At 38.1% G+C, this 18,784-nt stretch overlaps 2 long non-coding RNA genes across 2 annotated transcripts in view; one reads left to right on the top strand and one right to left on the bottom strand.

Annotated features, from left to right (window-relative positions):
- Positions 1-17,869, bottom strand: part of LOC114160615 (uncharacterized) — a 33,167-nt gene extending 15,298 nt beyond the window's left edge. Inside the window, exons 1-2 of the long non-coding RNA XR_003598806.1 lie at positions 17,510-17,869; positions 11,025-11,119 (exon numbers count right to left, since the gene is read on the bottom strand). This is a non-coding gene — a long non-coding RNA (uncharacterized LOC114160615). The remainder of the gene's footprint in view (positions 1-11,024; positions 11,120-17,509) is intronic.
- LOC114160616 (uncharacterized) lies at positions 17,201-17,813 on the top strand. The gene is made up of 2 exons (XR_003598807.1): positions 17,201-17,258; positions 17,358-17,813. It is a non-coding gene; the product is annotated as an uncharacterized LOC114160616 (long non-coding RNA).
- Positions 17,870-18,784: the final 915 nt, after the last annotated feature.

Genomic DNA, 18,784 nt, shown 5'->3' with positions numbered 1-18,784 from the left:
CCTGCCACTTTTTCCTGTCTAAGCTCAATGATTATTATTCTTCTTTAAATGCAATTTTAGATTTTATAATTCACGTTTGTTTATTTTGGATTTTTAAATTGTTTTCCGGTGTGAAATGGTCTGTAGAAATTAAAGTTTTTAATAATGTAGTGTTAAATTAGTTTAAAATGGTCTCAAAATGATAATATTATCATTTATCGCAATAATTTATGGCACAATTTATCATCCAGCTAAATGTGTGATTGTGACCAGGCTAAACGGACCTCTACTGCCCCCTAGTGGTGCGTTAAAGTCGACTCACATGAGTCAGGACTCATTCAATGCGATTCAGAATCGATATACAAAAATAATAAAACTAATCCGCAGTCTGTCGGCATCCATTTTGTAACTATGTGGCACATCGTGTAGTCGTCATGGAGACGGTACACAAACGCAAAAACTACAAAATGAAAGAGATTTAACCGGCCCAGTCTTTCAATAGATTAACCCAGAAATCATTTCTAATACTCATTTGGATTAAAAATTGATCTTGGATAAAATCGTGAGATAGTAAAATATTCCCACTGTTAGTAAAAAAATTCTCTCCCAACTCAACGTGAATATCTGGAAGTTTTCAACCAACCAGGAAAAGGTCATCGCCCTCCTCGTTAAATCAGGACTTATTGATTAAACTGATTTTTTAGTGCAAATTGTCTCAAGAAAATTAAACAGAACCCTTCTGTCAACACGAAGTAGGCAAAAAGGTGGATGTGAGGGAACCATCGAGCTACACCTATTTTTATCCGCCTCTTTCAAGCCTCAACAAGACAGAATCAATCAATCTGCATCTCCAGAGGATCGGCTGAAGGTCTGGATGAGAGCGGAGCGGGCAGCGGGCCTCCTGAGGCGAAATGGATCGAGTTTCGACCGGGAGAGGAAGCAGGACGGAGCCGACCAACAATCAGCAGGTCAATAAATTCTCATCAGATTTTCCTCAGCAGATTGGAAGGGGAGAGAATCCGTCGGTGTGTTTTAATCTACAGCTGGAGGTCAGGATGACGGAGGTGAGTGAAAACAGATCAAACTAGAGCCGGAACAACGTTAAAAACACAGAGGTAATTAATTATATTTCTAAAAACCATCCAGGACTCTTCAGATCTAAACTAGTTTACTGGTTTTATTGAGTTTAGGTTCAATGTCTGGATTTTTTACTTTGTTAAAAACATAAAATATTCCATTTATCTTATCTCAGAATTATTCTAATAAGTCAGGATGGATAGATGGATGGACAAGTGAAAACGACGAACCATTGGATGAATCGATAGCTGGTTGGATGGACAGACAATAGTTGGATGCATAGATGGATGGATGAGCAGATGTACAGATGGATGGATGGATGTTTAAACATCAGGAATGTTTCTTCCTGCTCTCCTCTGGATTCTAACAACTTCCTCTCCTCGCAAATGTTTCTCAAAACCAAAAAACATTTGGTTTGAGTGATGCTGACTCCCACCTGCAGGTGGCAGTGTTTCTTAATTCTACCCACTGCTGCCTCAGCCATCTTGTTAAGTTTCCGTCCGTTATCAAAATGGCGAGTACCAAAATCGAGCTATCTATGTTCTTTAAAGAGTTAATATGCGTCTGCTCATGTTTTTCTTCAATATGTGGATTTTTGGATTTCATGGGGAAAAAATATTGCAAATATTCATAAAGTAGCGCCACAAAACCCAAGATTTTGATAGTAAAAAATCAAAGAAAAAAGTGTTCAAAAGGTTCCTACAGGCACCTATTTTCCTTCCACCAAACTTTCCATGAATATGCATACAGCACTCTACGTGACCATTATGGAGCATTTCTGAATTAAATATCTTTTTTTAAATTGGGCTGATGTAATATTTGTTATTATTGCTTAATTGTGTCTCCTAATTACTCCTCAGATGATGACATGAACATCAGTGGTACTAAAAGAAAGTCCAGCTCCCTGTTGCATTCAGCCAGAACTGAAAGCTCTCGTGGTGCATTCAGGTACAGCTGGAAACCAACTGCAGTCAGTTCTGTACTGGCTGCAGGCCAATTCAGAACCAGGCTGAAAGTCATTTAATATTCTGTATTTTAACTTTTCCGATTGCTAAAATCAGTAAATATCTGTTTATATCTGCCAGAACTGATATGTTTGCGTATTATTTCCCCCAGGATTCTCATAAATATTCTTTAAAAGTTTCAATCTAAAATATTAAAATGTCTTAATAATTTAAACCATTCCACTGGTTTTATTTAGCTTTTTAGCAGAAGAATAGAGAGTCTGGATGTTTTAGTTGCACTTATTTTTGTCCTCCCTCAACCAGACAGAATCGATACGCAACAATCTGCATTTCCACAGAATCTGCTGAAGATTTCAAAATAAAAGCCTCTGGAGGAAAAATGGAAGCTTTTACGATAACAATCACGTTTCACTTCCTTCACCTTTATTTTCTGTCATATCTGAGGTGAAAAACGAACCAATCTGCTCGGCAGCCATCATTCATAACGTCCATTAAATGTTGAAGGGAAGCTAAATGCTATCTGAAGCGCTGACTCCACGTTTCCCTCCTCACTCCGACTTTCCCGCTTCCTGTCCTGCTGTTCTGCCTGGCACACTTCCTGTTTGCCTGCCCCCGTGTCACTTCCTGCTCAAAGCAAGCAGCTTTTTTATTTCACGTTTTTCTATAATTGAGCATTGAAAAGTCGCTACATTCATCCAACACATGAATAATAAATCTAGAACTGTGAAAACAAAAACAAAGAGAAAAGCACAGCGTATATAAATGTAGAAGTTTTAAAAGAAACAAAATTATTGTCTTAATGAAACAAAACTATTGTCTTAATGAACATACAAAAGGAAAAAAGATCAGGACAGAATTTTCTGAGAATTATAACTTCATCGAGTTCCTAAATAAATTTAAACACAATCCCATTTTATTATGAATCATTTCTGAATTAAAATCTTTTTTATGTAATATATGTAGTAACGGCTTCCTACAACCTAAACGTCCTGCTGTGGAGTTCCTCACGGCCGTGCGCTCGGTCCTGTCAGTAGTTTGTAATTATTGTGCTTGTATCTCTGGCGGTACATCAGAGTGAGTTCCTCCTGCTCTGCCGTGTTTCCTGGGTGTTTTTCAGGACCAACTCGCTCTGACGCTGGAATAATTACAACACCAGCTTCAGGTCTGCAAGACGCAGCTTGTCCAACGTCTCCACACTGAGGACGGATGGATCAAACTTTCTGAGGACAGCAGATAAAAACACGGCAGAGCTGCTCGGCTCACCATGGCAACCAAATACAGAGCGACCATGAACGGCTTGCGGAGAGGAAACACGTCTCTGTTTGTGTGAAGGGTGAAGGAAACAAGCTGCAGCTCCAATCTGAGGTGTTTTTTATTATCTGTAGCAAAGTTTCAGCTTTTTACTCAAACATCTGCAGCTGAATTACCTTCAGTTTAGTTTCCCTGAATCTGCAGGGAGTTTCAGCTGTAATAAAAGCTCGATTTTATCCTTTTATGGCCTGATAACACGTTTGTTCCTCAGTCCACAGAAACCGAGACTAACACTCAAGGTCTGCTGGAAATGTAGCAAACACCGAGATTAAAGAGCAAATTCATCCAAACATTCAGCGTTACAGGAAAACTGCGCAGGCTCCTTTCACTCTTCCTTTCTTTAAAAGCTGCATCAGATGTAGAGAAAATTTAAACACTCAACAGATTCTGACAAAAATAATCCTGAATCTAAACGTTTTCCAGTTAAAAAGCATCTAAATTCCCAAAGTTAGGATGATGGATCAGCAAGTGGAGTTCAGAAATTAAAATAAGCAATAAAAACAATAAATGTTTGTAAATATTTATGTTACAATGCTTAAAGAGATAAAAATAAAACTGCTGTTTGTGTTATTATTTTACCAGTTTAATGGGGAATTTGCTGCTGTTACCAAATTTATCAAACAGACACACAAGATCCAATTAATCAATGACAATAATTTCTAACAACTTGAGATCATTTTAATTGTTGATAAAGATTTTTTGACATTTTGTCGATCCATTTTTGCTTTCTGAGCAGCAGTTTATTTTCTACTGCATCTTTTCAAGCCATCACAGGTAGAAACTGAACTAGGGCTAAACCGATTGGTCGCGATTAATCGATTATTGAAATAATCGTCAACTGATTTAGTAGATTAATCGCTAGACTCAGAAAAAGGCTGTTTAAATCAGTTCTACACTGAACTAAAGTAGCAGTTTTAGCTTCACCTGCTTTAAATTCTGTAAACAAATAAAATAAAATCCAATATTAATGAGCTTTTGCATCCATTTATTAAATTAAAAAGTAATCAATATATCAAATGTTTCTTTTCTTATTGGAAAAAAAGGATAAAATTGCTTATTTTCATCTTTTTTCTAATATATAAAATAAGCTGAAGTGGTTAAATAAAAAAATCTGCTTTTTTATGTAACTACTTGATTAATGGTGAGAATAACTGATTACTACAATAATCATCAGCTGCAGCAGTACATTAAACTCATTTCTGTGACAACTCAGAGTGGAGATGGAGGTAAACAGACCACAGCCAGGACTCTAAATGGAAACAAAGTGAAACTTAAACTAGAGTCACACCCGCTGCAAAACCTGCTTCTGTAAAGGAAACTAAACTTTGAGCTGCATGCCAGAACCAAAGACAACTAAATGTTTCTGTACCGAGGAGTTGGCCAACATCCCTCCAGAGATCCGACTCTTCTGGTTTCTAAGTCCCTTCCATTGAACTCTGGAACATTTCTGACTTTATTTGACTTTAGTCATGGATCCCAGGGTTTGGAGCCTCGGTTTGCTCATGGTTCAACAGGTTTGGGGTCACTGGTGCAGCTTCCTTCTGTTGCCCTGATAACTCCAGCAGAGCTTCCTTCCTGTAAGACCGACCAATCACACCTTTAGCACATCGTTTGACATCCAACGCAACGAGTGAAGCTGGAAAAACAGCATTCTTCACTTCAGACACTGGGTCAGAACCTGCAGCTTCCAGTCTTCAAACGTCACATAAAACATTTAAAGGAAAAGGAATGGTCTCTGAAATTACAATAGTGGGTACATTTCTGCTAAGCTGCTAATCCGCTAATAGCTAAGCTAGCTTTGGAAATGATTAGCGTGCTTAGCTTCCCCTAAATTATTTTTCAGGGTAAATTCTAAAGCGCTAATTCAATTAGCTGTTGTATAAACAGTTGAATAAAGTTTATCATCCTATTCATGCTCTTATTTTGAAGGTGGTGATGCTGCTGTTCTCTTTCCTGTCTTCCCATTCTCTCTTTTCTGAAGCCCTACTGTTGATCACTGTGAACAGAATTACCAATACTCAACAAATATGAAACTGAAACTATGAGTGAAACATCTGTACCAAACAAACCGTGTAATGACAAATTCGCCCCTGTAAGGGGCGATATACTACATTGTAGCATTTGTTCCCGAGACAAAATGGGATCAACATTTTAATTGGCACATTAGCATTAGTTTCTGCTAAATACTATGTCATTGTAGCTCGTTAACGAGGCTAGCGTTTTAGCTAACGGCGCCCACATTTGAGTAATTATAATACACATTTATTCAATTTTTCACTTCAATATTTCAGATTAAACACATTTTAATATTGAACAAAGATAACCTGAGGAAATATAAAATGTTTTGTAAAAATGTGATAAGGGAAAAATAATCTATCCACACCAAACTGGCACCGTGTGGAAAAGTATTTACCCCCTAACCTTCGTTCTGCTCTGCTATCACCAGCTAGCGGTTTCCGCTGTGCAGAAGCTCAGGCTTCAGAGGACAGATTCCTCTCAGATTGCTGCCGAGTCGTGTGGCTTTAAAGAAGAATGGGAGGAAACTCTCCGAGGAGAGATAATCAATCTGAAGGTTTATGCTCTGCAGTAAGTGAATTACATCTCCACAGCTTCTGCTTCAGAGGAATCTGTGCCACGCTGATAAAACAGCTGGCAAAACAAGGCGGTTTCTGGAAAGACCGACCACAAAAAAAGAGGTTTACTGCTGCTGCTGGGAAAACAGTTATAAAAAACCCTCTAATGTTGCTACTGTGCACTTCAATGTGTCATCTGGTTGGAAATCTGCTCTGACCTTTAACCTGCTAATCCTCATTCAAGTTCAAATTGGCAGCAGGGAATGCTGGAGGGGATAAATCCTGGTGGAGGCAAGGAGGAACCCGCCCGACTGGTGCAGCCGCCTCTTTCCTCAGATGTTTCCCAACAGTTACAACCTTCCTAGCAAGCAGACTTGAGTCACTCTGGGCTGAGATGTGTCAGAGGAGGCCTCCGAGTGCAGCCGTGCAAACAAAAACAAAGCAAAAATAACTGGAAACACCAGGGAGCAATTTGGAAATGAAGAGGCAGCCATAACAACCACTGCTGCATAAACGCATTAGCAGCGGTGCTATTAGAGAGGAACTGTGGAGGAGTTATTTGGAGCTGCAGTGAGTAGGATGCTGAATGACAGGAGCTGCAGGGACATGTTGGGCCCTTCAGCCGACATCTACCCAACACAACAAGCACAAAAGGCTCAGCTGAGAGCAGCACACCCCCACTAAACAACCAAAACAAACCGTCTGAAGCCTTAAAGGGACCCAATACACTAAATTCACATTTTGAACGTTTTTATTCTCCCAGTCGGGTCTCCACTGCTTCTAAAACAACACCAACTACAAAGACTGCTGTTTTTGGCCAATAGGTTTATGATTTCTGGTGTCTGGAAAATGAGCCGTTACCTAGCAACCAGAGTTCGGTCAGCTGGTACAATGGCTGCTGGAAAAGACAACCGTTTTGCTGTCGACTTGCCATCCAGAAACTACTTAGAATAGAATAGAAGTACTTTATTCATCCCAGCAGGGAAATTACTTCGCAGTTGCAGCATAGAGACAAGACAAGAGACAAGACACTTACTGCATCATTCTGTTTGGTTGTGCAGAAGGCTCTACTTCTGCTTTTCAAAGACGTACGGTTGTATAATTGTGCATCTGTTTGCAGACATCTTCACATGTAGAGGACGTCATCTCTACATGACTCCAGATGTTTTGTTTGTTAATATTTCCAGCATGAAATCAGGTCAAAACTTTTATTTTGCTTAATTTTCCTCGTCCTTATCCACCTGACTAAACCTATCAACAGAGTATCTATTTTTAATTACATTAACAGTGATTATTTCTTTAAATTTCACCAATAAACAAAACTTGCATCACTAACAAAAACACTAATAACAATAAACAGTAATTATATTAATAATAATATTTTTCTATGAACAGTTTCAATTGGGATTTTGCTCAATTTTCAAATTATTCCACAGTTTGACTCTAATTTTATTTGAATAGTTTCGAATTTGCAGATTTTAAAACTCTGATTCACTTATTAACTTATAAATTGTCAATTAGTTTTAAACAATTTTTGAATGTTTTCTGGTAATTGTTTGTTTTTGGCTGCATAAGGAACTAGAGCTGTTTCACTATACGAATGAACTTTAATCATTTAGATTTTATAAATAGTTTTTTTCTAAATATCGATTAGTATTATTGCTCTTTTTTCTAGTATTGTAAATCTTGTACTATAGTTTTGTAATTACTGCCCAGGTTTCGGGTTGGATTTGTGGTTTTGTGATATTTTTTGAGACTTTGACCGTATCTGATACTCCTGTGTTTTCTAGCTTTTAATCAGAGCTACAGGTTTTTGTGGAAAGGCGTAATGACCTGTTTGGTCTGAGCGCTGCAGCGTAGCGAACGCGGCCGAGTCGAGCAGATGGAGACCAGATGAGGCTGAGCAGCAGATAATTACAGCCCACTGCAGCCAGACGCACCGGCTGACATCCGTCTGCCTCCGACAGGCTGGGAGGAAGGTGTGAGTTAGGTGAAGGACAGATCGGTGGGTCTGACCTACAAACCGTCCTCCTACTGAAGGAAACGCCTCAAAATGTCACATTAGATGATTTACAACATGCAGGAGATCAACTTCTAGCTTCATTCTGACATTTTTTAATCAACAGAAAGGAGTCCTGAGTTTAGTTTGGTTGTTTTCTGGACAGAATAACCAACAGAGCTGTCATTAACTTTCTACTGAGTCCATATAGTGATATTAAAGTACAATCCTGCACTTTTAAAGTAAAACCTTAACAGATTCAATACACATCTTTAAAGAACTTGTGTCTCTGTTGTGATCTAAAAGCATTTAAAGAGTAAAACTGATATAAACTGGTTTTATTCTACATAACTCCAACAAAACGATACAAAGCGTCTCTTCCTCATTTCTCAGGTTGTTCTGGTTTGATGGGACCAAAATGGAGCTTCATCAGACAAACACTCCATCAACACCGTAAAGCACGGCGGTGGCAGCATCATGTCAGACAGAGAACATTTATTTTCCATCAGGACAACGACCCGAAGCATTTAGCTACAGCTGAGCGAAAACAAGGTGCAGGTTCTGCAGTGGCCTAGTCAAAGCCCAGACCTGTTCACAGCTGAACAGTTTAGCAGGAAAACTAAAACCAATCCAGGTGTAAACACTAAATACTGAATATTTATGCAACGACTTATTTTATGTCACATATTTTATTTAATTGTTTTTATGTTACAGAAATCAGTTTTCACGGAGTTTTCTTTGACAGAAAAATCTTTTTTTTGCTCCTGATTGATTCAAAAAAGCTGAAACTTCAATGGGAGTGAAAACTTCCTACAGGCTTTGGAAGTTAAGGAACGGTTTTGGGTGAGATATGAACCAACTGGACCTCTTCAGGAACCAGATGGTTGGTTCAGTGGCGTTTCCAGAACCAGAACCAAACATGATCATAAATCCTGAACTGAAGCTGCTGGTTTCTATTCCTGCAGTGCAGAAGAATCAGAACCGGCTCCAATATGAACCTCTAACTTCTCTTCTGCTGATCCTCATAAAAACGTAGAAGCCCCGGCCAATCGGATCCGACCTCGTTAAGAGTCTCATTAGCAGCAGAGTGAGCCAGCTCTCCCCCTCTCTGTGCTGCTGGGGGGTAATTAAGGTAATTAGTTCAGGGTATCAACATCGTCAAGCGTCTCCAGGCGAGTCCATCAAAGGTTGGGATGAATAATGGAGGACATGAAAGACCTTTCCTCAGATCTGCTTGCTGAGCTCATTCAGCTCACATTAAAGCAACAAAATCATCGTTGGTTTTGTTGATTTATTAATCAGCGTTTCCAGTTTCAGTCGACGCTTTATAGAAAACAAGATGAAAACAAGATGGACGCTACTTTTTACATTTTGTCAAATTCTGACCAAAAATATTAGTGGATTTTATGAGACTTAGCAACACATGGTGTAGATGTTAAAGGGTTAATAGAGGAGCCATGCTGGGATGACTTCCTGAAGGCGGAGCTTCAGACAGAGCGGCGGTTTTTAAAGAGACAGGCGATAAATCCAGAAGTTACATTTCTTTGAAATATGTAGCATTTTTATATCAACTGAAGGTAACATAATTACTTGATCCTGCTATAAAATGGCTGCCATGTGTCTGGAAAACACACAATACTGTCCCTTTAACGGGGAAGACTAAGATGGCTGAATCAATACATGCATATTAATGGAAAGTTAAGTGGAAGGACAAAAGTTTGATTATGAAACAAAGATGATTTAAGACTTTGTTTCTGAAGCTTCTGTAAGCTGAAACATTTAATAATCTTAATCATGAAGTAATAATAGATACTGCATAGATACAGTAATAAATATCTGCTCTACTGTAATAGATACAGTGATAATAGATACTGCAGCAGCAGCAGGATGATGTCAGAGGCAGCAGAACCTCCCAGAGCTGCAGTCCTGGAGGGAAACACTGAACAACTGGACCGTGACACATAAAACCAACCAGAAACAGAAAAATGTAACACTGAAAAGCCAAAAACAGCAAAAGGAGAAACGACATGTGAAGGGTTTCCAACGCAGCGCTGAGCTGAGACCTGATGATCCGGATCAGAACCGGATGTGAACGAGTTCTGGTCTGACATTAAAAGGAAACTTTTCAACTCAAATTCCAAGAGTTGTTGGTTCTTATTAGAGAAACTATTAAAACAGAAATTAGTTTTAATACGAATCTATGACAGAAATGCCTGTAGAATGAATGAATGAATGAATGAACAATATTTCTCTCCCAGAGAACAAGTCTATTTTCATTATCAAGTTTCGTTTTCCAAAACATTTTCACTCAGAAAACTGATCATTACCAGAACCAGAACCAACCAGAACCGGATCACTGAAACAGCTTCAGAGCCAGATTTAAACCTGAGAACTGATCAGATATTCAGCAAGAAAAACTGCAAATGAGTCTCAACCAAAGTGAGCTAATAGAATAGAGTAGAACAGAACAGAATAGAATAGAGTAAAGTAGAATATAGTAGAATAGAATAGAGTAGAACAGAACAGAGTAGAACAGAGTAAAGTAGAGTAGAATAGAACAGAACAGAACAGAATAGAGTAGAATAGAATAGAGTAGAACAGAACAGAGTAGAATAGAGTAGAACAGAATAGAACAGAGTAGAGTAGAATAGAGTAGAATAGAATAGAGTAGAACAGAACAGAGTAAAATAGAGTAGAACAGAATAGAACAGAGTAGAGTAGAATATAGTAGAATAGAATAGAGTAGAACAGAACAGAGTAGAACAGAGTAAAGTAGAGTAGAATAGAACAGAACAGAACAGAGTAGAGTAGAATAGAGTAGAATAGAATAGAGTAGAACAGAACAGAGTAGAACAGAGTAAAGTAGAGTAGAATAGAACAGAACAGAACAGAGTAGAGTAGAATAGAATAGAGTAGAAATTCTCCACAAGGAATAAATAACTGAGTATTTTTTGCATCAAAACGGTGATAAATATTTCTAGGCAGCTTCTATTAACTTTCGCTGTGTCAGAATTCACTGCTAAAAACTCAGAACAGAATAAAACCTGAACTGAAAAATGTTCTCAGATTTCCAGATTTTTGGACCAGCATCAGTCAGAGCATCAAACTGGTCCCACTTACTCATGGTGGGAGCGCGGGGGCGGGGGGCAGGACGAGGCCTGGGTGGGGCAGGTGAGGCTGATCTCCACTGGGTCCTTCTGAGAGGAACTCATGACCTGCAGAGGAACCAGAACCAGAATCATTCTGACAGCAAAATCACCAAAACTTTGATTCCTAAAGACATGAAACATCTTTAATCTGCCGTAGAACAAAGATTCAATCTGAACTTTGTGTTCAGATTTTGTGTCTGGACAGCGTTATGAGAACAAACATGGCTTCCCTCGGCTGAGTGAAGGCGAGTTTCTGGTAACAACCGCCTTCTCGGGGACAGAAATGTCGGCGGGTAAATTACCCGCTGTGTGTTGGAGCCGTTAGCGGCGCGCCGATACTCCGGACCAGATTACAGTAATCTGAGGACGGCGTGTGGTGATGGGGGTAATTTGATCGCTGCAGGGAAAGGATGCAGGTGACGGAGAAACGAAGCAGATGTGAAGGACTGAAAAAATAATAAATAAATCTTTATTTAGGTTAAAAAAAATATGATTTTATTCATTATATACAGTAAATGATAATAAATATTCAATTCTAGTTAAGTTGTTTTATTTTTATTTCTTATGGCCTAAACCTTAATGGGGAAGACTAACATAATAATGGAAAGTTAAGTGGAAGGAAAAAGTTCAGAAGATTGTGAAGCAAAAGTGATTTTTTGGAGAATTTGAGCTGCACTGCTGGACTATTTCAACCCGTCACAGAGTGTGGATACCGCAGAGACCTGCCACCACAACAAACTTTACTTTCCACACTTCCTGCCAGGTTGGCGTTTTCTCCAAATGTCTGATCTCACTCCTTTTTTTTAAATGACTAACAGCAACTCATTTAAAGCCTCTCTGATCTGAACTATGAAAAATTAGGTTCAAACTAAATGTTTACTTTAGTAATATTTAGTTTGGAGCTAAATATTTAAATTGGCTAGCAAAAATGTTGTTTGTAAATTAATAAATAAGTAGCTAGCTAAATATTTAGTTAGCTCTAAGCATGCTAACTCCAACTTAAAGATTTAAAACTAAATAGTTTTGAACAACATGGTGTAAACTGTGTGACTTTATAAAAGTCACCTCATCAACCAATCAGAGCAAAGCGTCTGCAGAAGAACCAAACCTGCCAGAAACCCCCAACAGAACCAGTTTCAGGCTAAAAGCTTAAAATAGACTCGTGATTTCAGCAGACACAGAAAGGAGAAATATTTTAGTGAAGCGCATTCATATCCAGAATGACGACACATTTCCCCGCGTCGAGTCAAACAGCTTCAGGTTTTATGAACTGAACTTCAAACTTCCTCAAGCTGCAATAAAACATCACAATGAAATCTTCTACAGGCTCTTAAATTAAAGGAAGGAAACGGCTTTTATACGGTTTCCTGTGAGAGGTGAAGGTCGTCCAGTCCAGCAGAAACAGAACCGCTTTGGTTCAGTGAGAGAAGTGGAGCTCCTGCTCTCACAGTGCGGGTTAGCCGCTACCGATCAGAAACCGGCCCAAACGGACGCATCGGATCAGAAACAGAGCAGCACAAACACAAACTGGCTGGATCTCCTCCAGAGTCCAGCAGGACGGTCAGCATCCGGAGCCGCAGCGAGTCAGAGGATCAGCAGCCATTAAAGCCCAACGCCACGGCCGTCTGATGTCACTTAATTCATTATTTCAGTAATAATTTCATGCTAATGCGGTAAAAGATTAACTATTTCTATTAACTATTATCTGTAAAACTTTCACTTCACAAGGAGTTTGACATTCCTGATTCCCATTGTTTATTTCTCATGTTGGAGTTTTCATAAAATTATTACTTTATTCTCATATTATTTCAACTCTGTTGTATTCTGGTAATATTATGACATTGTTCTTGTAATTAAAAATTAAAAAATATAGCTTGGTTCATCATAGAGTTGACCTAAAAGTTCAAATACAAAATGAGTATGCTGATGAAAACAAATTCAGATTTTCAAAAAATTAAATCTTCAAAAACCAAAAATGTATCGCCCATCACAAACATATTCTTTGAAAACGACATTTTCCCCTAGATTAGACTCCAAATGGCTCTTGGATTAAAAACCAAACTTTAAAGCTCAGCGAATGATCCGTGATCCAGGTTGAACTGGGTCGTTTTTTTCTGCGTTTTCACCAGAAAAATGACCCAAAAACATCCAGTCACTTCAGCACAGACACCAAATCAACCTTCCTCCACGTCGACTGCAACAACAGGAAGGAAAACTAAGAATCATGGATGAATTTTCTGTCTGCAAAATACAAAACCAAGAAAAACAAATAATTTGAAGACAAAAAGTAAAATTCAGACGAGAACTTTGACAAGTTCTGGATGGAAGGTTCTGTTGCTACGAAACGGACCCTGAGAGTCTGGGAAGCCATGTGACAAACGGGCAAATCCACTGCCCTTTCAACAGGAAAACACACACACACACACACACACACACACATGGTCGGGTTGATTCAATTGTCTGCAGCAGCTCTGCAGACCCTGCAGCACAGATTGAAAAGCAACTGGAGGAGGAGATGAACTAATCTGCAGCGGCTGACCCCGACGACTGTCAGCTTTTTCCATTTCCTGTCCGTCACGGAGCCTCAGATGGGCTCGGCTCCGGTCCAGGGCGCCCAGAGGACGAGGGGCGTCAGGGTTTGATTACTTATTCAAGAGTAAGAGCTCAGATGAAACTGCTGCGTTTAAAACCTGATGTTTGACTGGAATGACGACAAAAACGTATCCAAACCAACATGTCTCGTCCCGTATTTACCTCCAGACTTTGACTAGGCCTAGCCCTGTCACAATAACTACATTTTCTGGATGATAAATTGTCCCAGAGCTTATTGTGATAAACGATAATATCGTTGTTTTAAGACCATTTTTAAATAATATAATAGTAATGACATAATAAAACAAGAAAACATTCTCAAAGATAAATAAACTTTCAATTCTAATGAACATTTAAGATTTTAACATTTTAAATATCCAAATAAATAAACAAAATAACAGAAACAACAAATAAAATGGATTATTAAGTCTGTGGAAACAAAAATAATCCTTAAAAAAAGGTTTAGTTGAGACCAAAGAACCAGACTGAAGACTCTTATCAGCCAGTTTTTGACAGAACAGAAAAATGATAAATAACGCAGACATTGTTTTAATTTATCATAAGATTAATGGATTAATTGATTTATTTCTTATTGCAACAGGGCTATTTCACTACAAAACATTCAGATGTGGATTTACTGCTGTTCTTCTGCTGATCTGTTTCTCTCTGAAACCTTTTAGCCTACTTCATGTTGTCAGACTGGAACCACTAAATCAAGTTCCTGATTTGACTGGTTTCTGGCTTTGGTTCATGTTGTAAATCAAAGTTATTTCATTGTTTTACAAGCTTCACGCAGGTTTAGGTTGGTTTCAAAAATCCTTTTTTGCCATTTTCTTACTGAATAAAACAATAATTCATCCACATTTCTTTGTTTTCCTTCCTGTTGTTACAAGTCGACTGTTTCGCATTTGAAAAAAACACTTTAAACTAATTCTTATCTCCAGAAAATGAGGTCATTACCGAGCTAAGGGGAGTATGTTGCGTTTTCAGAGATAAGCAGCAGGAATGCAGAGATTGATAACAGATTCTCTTTGGTGAAAACAACTTCAGATCCAATCTGCAGCCAATATATCCTAATTTCTATCATTACAATAACATTTTATGCATGACTGCTTACACTTTGGCGCTGATAGTTTGAAATGACTAAGTGTTTGCTTTATTTTGGTTTTTATCTGCAGCTGAACACAAACGTGTAAAAGTTGAGCTGAATATTTTTGCAGGGCAGTGTATGGAACTCTAAAATGCCACGTCGTACAAAACGCAGCAGGATTCGTTTTTTGGAAAGGTCAGATTGTTGAAAACACGCAGCGTTGTTCTCGTCAGAGCTCAAAACTGTCCGAGAATGAAGAGTCGATCTGTTCCTCTCATCTTCATCGCTGTCTGTTTACAGCAGAAGCCTGACATGTTTAGCCCAACAAACTGCCTTCAGCTTTTTCTGTGACAGACAATTATTGGAAAATATGATAATGTAGCTCACTTTTAAAGTATTTCAAAAAACCCTGAAGGCAGTTTAGGAAGCGTTCACACAGGAATGTTTTAGAAACTCTCTTTAATAATGGTAAATTTATTCCTCCTGCTGTTTTTCTGACTTGACTTTCCCAGTTATGTTGATTTGATTCTCTGGCATTTTATCAAAGTTTTAAATCAGAACAAGGAAGAAGTTGATCCCTGCGATGATTCAAAGCTAGAAAATGAAAGCTGGTGAAGCAGAAAGTCTGACCCTGACACATCCATACTTGTGGTGCTGATTTCTGACATCCTGGAGAAGAAAACGATCACAGAGGCAATTAAACCTTCTTCCGGTAGATTGTTTACCTTTTAACTGCTCGGCAAACTTAAAGCTGGTTGAGCCAAGCTACAACACACACCTTGTGTTTTCAAATTGTAAATCTGCCTTAAGCCGCATTATCCTGAAGCAGAATAGGACAGAGTCAAGCTAGCAGCGATTAGGTTATTTGTCTTACCGCAGTTTTCAAAATAAAAATTTAATCAGCAAAACAAGACAAAAAGCCGCTGTGAATTATATCTTAAATCACCACATTAATTGTATTAAGTATTTTCTTTGCATATCTAGCAAAACAAATATAGCTTGTCCAAATTAAACCCTACTTCCCACACAATGTCCGTTTTATTTTGAAAGAGCTCCAATCGCTACCGGCTAGCATTTCCGCAAACTTCACATACCTTGCTGCGAAAGGTAACTATCCCGTTTCGTGAAGCAGAAAACATCCCATAATGACCAACTTTATACAACCAAGTCCCGTTAAAAGCCGCCTCCGATAACCGCGGGTGATATCCGCATGAATTCCGGCTTTAAAACAAAAACAACTGCAGTCCTTGTTTCATAAAAAAACCGCTGAAAAGCAGAAGCAGCTCGGAGCTCATCACTAGGACAGGCAGGCCAGCGCAGCCAATCAGAAGCAAGAAGGGATCCGAGGGGAGGCGCTGATTGGTTGAGCACTTTGTATGGAGTCCAGTGCAGGGGAGCGAATAAAAGTACAACAATTAGCCCAGTCAGGACCGGAAGTACAATTACTGTTATTTGCTATTCAAAGTCACAATTGCCTGCTGTGGACCCCTACTGTCATTTGAGAAAAATAATAATTATCATTAATTACTAACTGTCAAATGTAACATTTGGGTTTGTTTGTTTTTTGTCTTTACATTTGAATGAATCACTAAATTCTTAAAAAGAAAATAAACCAAATCAACTTCCCTAATATCTATTGTGTCATAACAGATAATTTTACATGCACGTTTTTGTAGAACATTTAGTTATATGCCTGTTATAGTAGTTATTTAAACATTATATGTATGTTTCTCTTTTTATTTTAATAAATCACTTTGGAACCATGTTTTTCCAAGTTCATTCAGATTCCTGAATTTGTGAGCTTCAGTCGCCACTTTAATTGGCAACTATTGCTACTTGCTAAATTTGTGGCGTAGCTACTTTTCCTTTAACATTAATTTTTAAAATAAGATAATAACTGTGTCTGCAGGAAAATTAAGAACCTTTGGTATTAAATTCAAAGGCATAAGAACTTCTGCTCTTGACACCACTTTGTTATAAATGTCTATTCTGTTGCGACACCTCCAGGCGCTGCAACCATCTTCTGATGTCTATTTATTTCTCATTTTGTACTATTTATTTCTTTATCTTTGTATATTATGTATATACACATAACCTGCATCTTAACTCGAGTCGAGTAAATCTCAATCTCGTTGTAATCTGTTGATGACAATGACAAATAAATCTTATCTTATCCTTAATATTCTCTCATATTGTTGAACTTTGCTCTAAATGTTTTGGACATTTTTTGTACCTCTGTCATAAATCTAACAGGAAATTAAATGTCTCCTTCAGTATTCCAGGAGTTAATAATTAAAGGTTTCTTGATTAGGATGTAGTCTTGATTTCAGATAAAATTTGTGTGATATTTATTTAATCTTTTCTTGTATAATTTAGTTAATATGTATTCTTCGTTTAAGCCCAATTAGCAGCTAATTAACCAAGTTGATAAGACGTTGAGAGTACTTTTATTTTGTAGGTTGCAACCGGAAGTGTGTTAGCGTAACTCCGCTAGCTCCACGGTAGCAGTGGGGGGTTGGCTAGGTAGGCCTCGGTGAATACAAATAAGTACAACGTTTAAATAATAACACATGAATAACATTTTCAGCACCATATTTAACCAAGCTGAATAAATCCATTCAGATCCCCGGTGGAGAGCAGAAAAGCCCCGGCGCCGCCTTCATCCCGCCCCGCAGAAGCACCACGGTCTCCTCGATGACTGACAGCCGCGTTTGGTGTCGGGGATCCGGACAAGTTTCCGCTCCGACTCCTCCGCGACCTCCCAACCCGCTCACCTTGCTTCCAACTCGAAGGCTCCGCTTGCTTCACATCACCTGCGGGTAAAATCCCCTCTCATTCCTGGAGTGTTGGCGGTGAGGATCCATGGTCCCGTACCAGGAAGTCCGGAGCACTTCTGAAAGTCGGTGTGTGGGGGGGAAGGATCCAGGATCCCAGCCAGGTAGCAGAAAGCGCCGCCCGCCGGGCTGGTCTGATCCCAGCGGCTGGATCCTGCTGCAGTCCCGCCTGCTGAAACCTCCACACCTGCTCAGCTCAACTAAAAACCTTCTCATCCCTCCCAATAAAACACTAAAGTCTCCAGTTTTCGTTCCTTTTCATTCTACATCACAAGTTTTTGGATTCATTTATTTAAAAATTTTTTTTTTTTTACATATAAAACATGAATAAAAACGTGTGTTTTGTTGAAAAATAAATACATAAACTATATTTTAATTAAATACTATTTGTAAATTAATTTAAAAATAATAATTTGTATGAGTATTTTTTTATTAAATATGATTATTTTGTTAACTACATACCTTTTTTGTATTAATTTATTTTTAAATTAATACTATTTGTATTATGTAACTTATTTTTATAAATAAAACATTAAAAATTTACCTTTATTTAAAAAAAAAAACAAATTTAAATCAGTTTTTTATTTTTAGATTTTTTTTTACATTTTATTGAATTTTTATTGAAAAAATAAAAATTAATTAAGTCTTTTTTCTATTCATTTATTTTTACATTTTTAGACATTTAGCAATGAATAACACTTTTTAAAAATAAAATGTAATTTTTAAAATTAAGTATTGTCTTCTATTAAACAATTTAATTCAAAAAAGCTTTATAAATTAAATGTTGTAACTGCTATCAATTCAACATTTCTCAAAGAGATATTGTAGATAATTTTCCCACCATTTCTTAAAGGACATAACAGAAAGAAAAACTGTAAATAATTCAGAATCAGACAAATCTGTGCGTCAATTCATACAAGTTTGGAGCTAAGAAGAAACTTTCCACTGATTTGGTGTCTAGTGATTGGAGGAATCTTGTACTTTAAATCTTAAATTTGTTCTCCCTGCAGATTATAGTTATTTAGAAATAAACCATCCAGAAGGGATACAGATAGAAACTCCTCAAGCTGAACCAAAACCCTGCAGAGATTTCAAAGGGAAGCTGTGATTTTAGCCTCCAGGTGAACTTCTCCCATCAGCGGCTTAAACTTTCTTATCTCTGCATCTCAGAGCAGCCGGGTCGGTTCTGTGTTTCAGGAACCGCTGCGTCCCGGT

The sequence above is a fragment of the Xiphophorus couchianus genome, chromosome 17, assembly GCF_001444195.1.
Source record: "Xiphophorus couchianus chromosome 17, X_couchianus-1.0, whole genome shotgun sequence".
In the NCBI taxonomy this organism is placed as follows: domain Eukaryota; kingdom Metazoa; phylum Chordata; class Actinopteri; order Cyprinodontiformes; family Poeciliidae; genus Xiphophorus; species Xiphophorus couchianus.
Note: the sequence above shows the minus strand (reverse complement) of the source record. Positions and strands in the feature narration are given on the sequence as shown.